Source organism: Drosophila nasuta, chromosome 2R, assembly GCF_023558535.2.
Source record: "Drosophila nasuta strain 15112-1781.00 chromosome 2R, ASM2355853v1, whole genome shotgun sequence".
Classification (NCBI taxonomy): Eukaryota; Metazoa; Arthropoda; class Insecta; order Diptera; family Drosophilidae; genus Drosophila; species Drosophila nasuta.
Window position 1 is genome coordinate 852,374 of NC_083456.1, and position 9,500 is coordinate 861,873.

General features: G+C 36.7%; 1 long non-coding RNA gene across 1 annotated transcript; it reads right to left on the reverse strand.

The window, feature by feature from the left end:
* Window positions 1–1,266: 1,266 nt before the first annotated feature.
* LOC132786555 (uncharacterized) lies at window positions 1,267–7,232 on the reverse strand. Its single transcript, XR_009632453.1, has 3 exons — window positions 6,891–7,232; window positions 1,415–1,789; window positions 1,267–1,346 (listed from the first exon to the last, which is right to left on the reverse strand). It is a non-coding gene; the product is annotated as an uncharacterized LOC132786555 (long non-coding RNA).
* Between the last annotated feature and the right edge of the window lie 2,268 nt (window positions 7,233–9,500).

The window sequence follows — 9,500 nt, forward strand, 5'->3', positions numbered from 1 at the left end:
AGGCTTCAGAGAACGCTCAATTGCTGTTTCGGAGATATACGCAAAAGGTTTCACAAAGTTAGGGTGCGACCAGAGGATCAGGCAGCTTGGAGATTCCTCTGGGGTGATGGGAACTCTCAACGGTCACCGATTGTATACGTCATGCAGGCCATGACATTCGGAGCATTGTGTTCACCTTCTTTGGTCACCGATATGAAGCTGAATATCCTGAGGCCGTAAAAGCAATTTGCGGCAATACTTTCGTCGTTGACTGGCTTTAGACTGTGAACTTAGTAGATGAAATGACAAAGCTGACCCAGGCTGTGGAACTAATTCGTGGAGGCTTTGACATGCGGCACTGGACATCATATTCTTAAACAGTGGTGCTTGAAAGAAGGAAGCATTATAATGGATCGAAAAAGTAAGCTATCCAAATGCCATCCGTATTTGGAGGAAGTGAGCATACTGTGCGTCAAGAGAAGAATCTGCCTAATAGAAGGAGTCCAAGTAAACCTGAAGCGCCCCATAAGCGTACCAAGAACACATCGATTTACGTATCTGCTGATTTAGTCGTATCATCATCGGTACTATCATCTGTACGACGACATCTTGGTCAATGAACTACGGCAAAAATTCTTTCTTGGTCTGAGAGCCTTGGTGAGAGAGGTTTCTCAAGCTTGTATGCCGGATGAGACGCGCGAATTACAATATCCAAGTATATTGTATGGGATAAACTTCCTTGGTTGGCAGAATAAGTACAGTATTCAAGAATTATGTGGAATAAAACTGACTTAGTATATAATAACTTAAGGAAATGAAGTAGAATGAAATGGAATGCGAATTGGAATGGGAATCTGTGTAACTTGCAGATTTGCGTAGCTGCTGGGCCAGGTGGCTTTGGTCACATCCGCTGGTTTCCATACTCAGCAATTATGCACACAATGTATGGGTTGATGACCATTACCTCCGTTTATCGTTTGGCGCACCACACCGTTCACTTATATAGGAGTGGATTATTTTGGGCCTATCGATATCATCGTTGGACGGAACGAGAAGCGCTGGGGTGTTCTGTTGACATGCCTCAAAATTCATGCCGTACACTTGGATATCGCAAAGTCATTGTCAGCCAATTCCTCATGCAAAGAGGATAAATGCATTTATAGCAAGACGTGGTTACCTGCGACGAATAGTGTCCGATAATTGGACTTACTTACGAGGTCCGAGTATATAGGATATTGACCAGGTATGTCGACAGCAAATACCCAGAAATGGAGTTCGTGTTCATTTCGTCAGACTAACCGCATCTGGGCGGTGTATAGGAAAGATTGGTACGATCTATTCGAACGGAAACCTTGCCGCCTGATGGTCTGCGAGAGGAAGTGTTTCATGCTGCGTTAACTGATGTAGAGGGTATTCTCAACTCGCGACTACTCACATACGTATCACTGGAATCGTCAGGCTCGGAGGCTGTCACAACGATCTATTTCCTATTCGGCCACTCTGATGGAATGAGTGAACGAGACAGCGAAATTCAAAACGGTGCCACGCTTGCCAAAGGAGTCCGAATTTGGAGCCAAACAGCCCATTAATTCTGGAAAAGATGGATTAGATAATATCTACCAACACTTACCAAATGATTCCATCCGCCGCCAGATTCGATTGCCGTGCAGGAAATTGTTTTCATTGCAGACGAGAAGGGCAAAGCGAAACAGTTGGCCCAAAGAAGTTGTGGTAGATGTTCACCAATAGGGAGACGGTGAGGTACGGAGTACCGTAGTGCGCATTCCGGTAGGTATTGTGACTTGTCCCGCTGTAAATTAGCCAAATTAGATTTTAAAACTTGTAATACACAACGCGAATGCCAGTGAATTATGGAGTGGGGAATGTTGGCGCGCGAACTAAATTTTCTACTGGGGCAACCGCATTTCCTACTGAGTGTTTGTAATCGGCGAATCTTTTTTATGCATGGGAACTTCACTATTAGGCCCGCTAAACATAGTAATGCAGTTGCGTGATTTGCTTTTGATTTTAATGTTAGCCCAAGCAGTGGCACTTTATTGGGCACAAACTTATATGGACTTGAAGGTGTGCGAAGAGCACGAATGTAAGTAAAACAAGTAAGAAAGTTACAGTCGAGTGTGGTCGACTGTGAGATACCCGCTACCTATTTTTAATAAAGGCAAAATATTGCGGTATTATTTTTAAAATATACCGAAAATACTAAAAAGTACTAAAAATATACCAAATGGTATGTTTGGTATATCGATATAGTATACCATTCAAAATATACCATAGACGGCACAATGTACCAGATTGTCGGCCAAAGAAACTAAGAGCCCTAGTAAGTTGGCGTTTTTGTCCATACAAAAGTATTTCTTTAATAACTTCCACAATTTTTATCTGATCGCAACCAAATTTTCAGGAATCATAACTACTATAGTAATTATTGTATATACCAAAGGGTATTATAACTTTGTGCCGGCAGGAAATGTATGTAACAGGTAGAAGGAGGCATCTCCGACCCTATAAAGTATATATATTATTGATCAGCGTCAACAGCCGAGATGATTTAGCCATATCCGTCTGTCTGTCTGTCCGTATGAAACACTGGATCTCAGAGACTATAATAGATAGACCTATAATTTTTTTGTTATGTTTACATGCAGATCAAGTTTGTTTTAAATTTTTGGCACGCCCACTCCCGCCCCCGCAAATCAACAAAAAGCGTAATTTTAAATTAAATTTAATATTTTAGAGTGGCCTAGACGAATCCGAATTAGTTTCGTTTCTTCTAGCCGTGAAATAGATACATATATGATTATTGTTGAGAAAATTACAGATGTTTAATTTTTGGGAGTTGGTGCTTTGATACCAATTTGAAGTTTCAGCAAAGGAATTGCCATTGGATAAAATTAAACTATTTTGAATGTGTTTTTTAATGTCATTGCTGTTGTTGTTGGTAGTATAAACAAGCGGAAACTGAAAAATTTTTTAGCTGTTTGATCTTCCAACTCATTGCCTGTTATGTTAATGTGACTGGGAATCCATAGCAAAGTGAATTTAGGGTGGAGTCGTATTAGAAGGTTACGAATTAAATCTGCGTAAAAGGAGGAGTATGATATATGGCAATAAATGGCAATAATTTCAGAGGAAAACACTGTTGTGTACGGAAAAGAATACCGTAAGAGAGGATGGTGTGAGTTGTGGTTATTCCATAACCAGTAGAGCCATTAATTTGAGACCCATCTGTGTATATGAAAGTTGTGTTTTGATTCTGCTCCGACTGAATTCTAGCAAACTCTTTACTGTACATTTCAGGAGGATTTGAATTTTTATTTATATAGCTTAGAGATAAATTAATAGATTTTGGGTGTAGATTCCAAGGCGGAGATTTATGTTTAGAAATGGGCTTAAGATGAATCCCTAATGAATTGTGAGTAGAGATGATTCTATCTATAGTCGAAAATTGTTTTCCACTCTTGGGCGGAAGGTAATTTTTTATTATGTATAATTGTATTTATTTTTTAATTGTGGTTTTAGGAGCATTGCCATTGTCGGGAGCAGCAGACAGCGCATGTTAATGCAATGCTGTAACAGCGTCTGCCAGCAGCGCTGCATTTGCCGGCAGCGCTGCATGCTCTCTGTTAGCGATCGCTTGCAGTTCGATCGGCTAATTGCCCTTACTCTTGTTTTGACTCTTCAATTGTAATCTGTTGTAATCGTGTCGGTGGCGAAGCTTGTACCTACTCAAGTCACAGCGAAACATTCCAAACATTCTACATATGTACCATTTAATAAACAATTGAATTTGAAACTCGCGTGTTTTATTTATAAACAATAGACGTGCAAATAAAGCTACTAAAAAAGCTTAGTAGTTCAACAGCCATAAAGGGGAAGTGCAAAGTCGATTTTAGATAAAAGAAGAGATAAGTGTAAGGGTGCTACAATTAAATTTAAGACTCGAAAGGCATTTGATAATATTGAGGCGTTGATGAAGGGGATCTGTAAGATAATCAATGTGTGAGTTCCAGTTATGTTTGGCGTTAAAGAAAACGCCTAACATTTTCAGCGATTGGACATTTTGAAGATTGAAGTTACCAAAAGAGATGGTGCAATGACAGTTATGTTTATTGCAAATGTGCATGTGTTTGCATTTGTCAAGTGAAATACTGGCTCCTGAGTAGGAGAACCAGTTTGAAATATTAAGAGCTAAAGAATCAAGGTTAATGATTATGTTTTTCCCCTTATCTAATTTGACAAGGAGATTGAAATCATTAGCATAAGCGCTGATTTGAATTTCTTTATTTATGTCAATTATTTCAACAAGTTTTTGGTATGCTATAACAAATAAAATGACCGATATTGGCGAGCCTTGCGGAAGGCCATTATTAAGTGAATGAGTTTTTGAGATGTAATTACCAACTCTAACTTTGATTCGTCTGTGTGTCATAAAGTTTCTTACGTAATTAATTATTTTGGGGCCTACTTTCCAATTAATAAGTTGGTCAATAACTACATGAACGCCAATTTTTTCAAATGCCTTACAAAAATCAAGCGAAATTAAAGATACATGATTTTTTGAGCTAAGGGTACGGTTGATAAGATGGTCTGCAAATAACAGACAATCCATAACCAATCTGACTTTTGTGTAGCAGTTTGTAGTTAGTTACAAACCACCAAAGTCTCTTTGCTACTATTTTGTCTAGTATTTTAGCTACACAAGATATCGGTGATATCGGATAGGACGATGGGTTTTTCTTGTTTTTGTCAGGTTTCAAGATAGGTACTATAATACTCAATTTATATTGTTGAGGAATACATTTATGCAGTTAAAGAGATCAATTAGTCTCTTATGGACATTGATAGGTAGCTCTTTTATCATTTGATAGTTAATCCTATCAAAACCCGGAGTTTTGCCTTTTAGAGAATTGAAGGCAGCCGAGAATTCTGTATAATTAATGTCAACTTCTATTGGATATGCACGTTTACTATGTGGGTAAATTTGTGAATCGGAAAAAGTTCTAATTTTATTGACAGTAAAGAGACTCGAAAATGAGGAGTCTTGAGACTGAACGGACCAGTTATTGCAAAAGAAATCAGCAATATCCTGTTGACTTGTGATTTTTTGATTACAGGGTGGGATAATACAGTGGATACCCTTAGTAGGATGCATACCGCAAAAGCGACTAATATTGTTCCAGATTTTGACGACCGGAGTAGTAGGGTTAATCTCTTCAGTAAATTTAGAAATGGATTGTCTTTTGGCTGCTTTTAGAGCCCTTCGGAATACTGCATTTTTCTTTCTAAAATCGATGATATTTTCCGTAGAAATATATCTTTTAAGTGTACGCCACGTAGAGTTGCTAAGTGCTTCTAGAAATTTATTCCACCACGGAACTGATTTTGATATTAATTGAGCAACTTTGGGAATACTTTGATGGGCACTAAATAAAATAATTTTATTCAAGTTGGCTGATTCTTTGTTAATGTTAGAACTGATAGGGATAGATTGGTTGTTGAATTGGACAAGGATTGGAATAGTTTCCAATCAGCTTTACTAAGTTTAAAAGACGGTCTAACAATTTTAGCATGGGACTGAGTGTCCTGGAAAAGGCGAGAAATAATGGGCAAGTGATCACTACCAAAGAAGTAATCTTCGGTTCTTCACTCCGAGTCAATTGCTAGATCCGGAGTACAGAAGCTAAGATCTATGTGAGTAAGAGTGTACTGAGTTATGTGTACTGAGGTGGGTAAGGCTTTTATCATTAAGAAGGATTAAATTAGATTGGGTTAAAAACTTATCAAGAATTAGGCCCTTCTTATTGTTGACTGGGGAACCCCAGCGTTTGTGCCAGCTATTAAAATCTCCAGTTATAAACGAAGGTTTGTTATTAGGAGGGGAAAGAACAGAAATTAAGTTGGCAAGCGTAAAGACAGCTTTAGGTTGGAGGTAGGTAGAAATAATATTTAATTGTTTTTTTGAACAGATTTCGACGCAGATGGCATCGAATTCTGTAGAGAGGCAAATTTCTTTGTATTGAATGGAGTTATGAATAAGTATGGCGACACCACCATAAGATGGCAGAAAGTTGCGCGAGATCATTGTGTGGTTTATGGGTATTGGATGAATGGAGTGAGATGCTAAAGATGGAAAGAATCTGGAGATCGTTTCATATTTTGTTTTAAAGATTTAGATTGAACGTTTGCTTTAGCTTTAAGTTGTCTTTTCATTCGGTTAGAGGTGGCTCTAGGGAGAATTTTTACTAAAGAGTTTGGGGTTAAAAGCTTAGAGGTACACGGGAGTTCAGTGTTAGATGTTGTCTTAGGGTCAATTGTTATGTCATTGTAGTCAATTATATTTTTAGAAAAAGGTGGGATAGGGGTACTGCTCTGAACTAAATTGGAAAAGGTTAGTTGAGAAGTGTTTATACTATCATTAATTTTATCTAGGTTGCTTTTAGCGTTTTGATCGCTTATATTTCCTGGTGTGATTACAGTCCAGTAATTTTGTATCGTTGCAATTGATGCAGCGTTTTCCATTTGAGCATTGTTCGTTGTCTTTTTTTGTTGCGGCATAAATTTGAAATATGTCCAAATCTAAAGCAATTGTAGCAACGTAGTGGTGGTGGAATAAATGCCCTCACTTTAACTGATTTATAACCAATTTTAATACTTTTCGGAAAAGAGGCGCTTCCGAAAGTTAAAATTAATAGGCCTGTTTTAATTAGTTGATCGTTAATCTTCTTCTTGATTTTTTTCACTTGGGTAACATTTTGAGCAGTAAGCTCGTTTTTGATAACTTCTTCATCAAGGTGTCGCAAGTTATTGGAGTAAATAACTCCTTTGGAAGAGTTAAGCGAGAGATGTTCTTTAACTTCCACAGGGAAATCACTAAATGTTGTCATCTTTACCAATTTTTGGGCTTGTGTTCCATTCTTAGTTTTGATTAATAAATTTCCGTCGCGGGTCTTCTTTGCAAAAAGAAGTTCACCGCCGCAGGTGTGGTCAATAATTTTCTTAATAACAAACGGTGAAACATTTGACTTTGAGTTGTCATCTAGTCGTTTAACAACAACAAATCTGTGCTCAAATTTGTTTTTGTCTGGAGCGTTATCTCTCCGCATCGTAGCGAGTAACAAACGCTTATCGGGTAACGGCACTTTTTTGTTTCTTCTTTGAGACTTATTTGTTTACAAAAACTGAGATCAACGGATAAGCGCGCGAAAAATTACTATGCGTGGACACGTCTTGTCGATGCGAGAGTCTATTTGAAACTGTTCTTCTAGAATTTAAATTTGGTTATTTATTATATTTATGCATTGATTAAATTTATTTGTATATTCATTAAGATTACTTGCCTGAATTGAATTATGCGCGATGATATTCATTTTATTTTTCAAACGTTTTTCTATCTTCATTATCTAATGTACCGAAAAGGAATTTAAAAGAAGATCCTACGAAACTGAATAAACCACGTTTGGTACGACTTGATATTCTAATACCTGTCATTTGATTTTCTAGTTTATTCATTAAGTAGCTTATTTAAGGGTACTAATAAGTCAAAGGAATTTTCTATTTGTGACACGTTTATGGTTAAACAATGATGTTCAAAAGATACAGGTGAATTGACTATTGCTGATGATAGGATGAATAGGATCAATCCTTGGTCGTTTTGAATAGAGTTAACTTCAATTCGTTGAGTGTTTACAGGAGTACAAATAATTGATAGTATAAATATCAACAGCAATATAGGAGATTTCAACGATTGGCCTGGAATTGTCATATTTGCTTTTATTAATTACTTTCTTCTTAAATTTTGATTTATAATGAGTGACTTTTCTTGCTCTGTTTCTTCAACATTTTTTTCATCAAGTTTCTTGATGTTACCTGTATTTTTGAAAGGGTTCGTTGTTTCAGATTTTATTAACGGGGCTTGTCTGAATCTTGTATCTATTTCAAAATTACTTCTGTTTTCATTGGGGTTGTCTATTTGGTTTATTTTGTTTTTTTGTGAGTTATACTTAGTTCCTGCATATACATAAACTATTAGATCTATTATTAGATTTATGCTTGGTTTTATGATTGAAGGTATATAAGATTGGTTCAAATTTTGTAAATTTGTTTTCTACATCGTTCAAGTTCTTCTGCGAACTTACGTTGATTTCCATTCCACTTCCATTATCAAATGCTGCACATGTTTAAGATGATTTAGGAACTGGTTCAACTGCGCTTCTGAAAGTTCACCGACGATAATTAATTGTTATTTGTTTGCACGCGTGAGTTTTAGTACGGGTTTTTGAGGTTTTCTTTCGGATACGTAGATTTTTTAGGCGGATACGTATTTTAAAGTCATAACGTTGTACGCGTTAACCTTTGGACAATTTTAAAATCCTTAAATGGTCACGACTGTTTGTTGATTTAGTACTTTTTGAACATATCCTGCCGGGTAAAAATACAATTAAACATACGATTTTATTTTTAATTTCCTATAGACGAACTTTATTTGGGCTTCAAGAATGGGGGCTACGCGTCTTGCTTGAGAAAAGAGTCTTTAAAAACTAAGTTTACAATACATTGAGGTTGAACAAGAAACTTCTTATTGCGACTTAAAGCTAACATACATATGTGAAATAAGAACGATGGTTATTTGAAGTTATAAAAAAAATATAAATACGAGACAAGCTCGACTTATTTTGTTAATTGCTAAAAAATAAACTAAACATTATGATTTAATAAAGAATGAAGACACTTCTGCTCGTTGTTCTACCGTTGTTGTTGTTCTCGTTTTCGTTGTAATTCCAGTCCTTGCAATTAGCATTGCTGGTTCGTGGCTGTTGTTGATGTCGTATCGCTGCAACTGCTGGATCGGTTGCTTGGTATTTCGCCTTTCTGTACCTCTGAGGCTTTTTCTGATCTTGGAGTAGATTTGAGTTTCCATACCAAGTTATCACCAATATGCCAGAAAGTGCGAAGCTGATGGAGTTTTCCTTGTAGTTGTCAGTTCGTAGCGTATCCAGAGTGTTGTAATACTTCCTCAGCTTTGGTTTTCTCTGCCATCATCTGGAAGAGCGATGGAATCGCTTCTGCGTATCTTACCTCGCTGGCTTCATATTCGTCATCGCGTTTTCTTATTGTAGAGTTTTCAAATTGTATGAGGTAGCTTTCTTTCAGGTCTACTTCATCTTGGTCTATTTTTATGCTGCCAGTGTAGTCGTTTAAGAGGATTGCACCCGTCAAAATTTCTTCGTGGTCGGGAACTTGTTGGCTATTTACTGTATTGCAGTAGGGTTTTAAGTGATTTAACAAAGGAGTTAACGAGTATCGTTACTTAAATCTTAATACAAGTGCAAGGCATTATTGCATTTGATAATATTTTCGAACTTAAATATATTTTTAATTTTGTTTTTTTTTGTTTTTATTTTATTTTTAATGAAGTACAAAGTTGTTCTTCAACGTTTGTAAACAATTTTTCGTTTTCTAATATTTGTTCAATTTTACTTACTGATAAAATATAGAGTTTA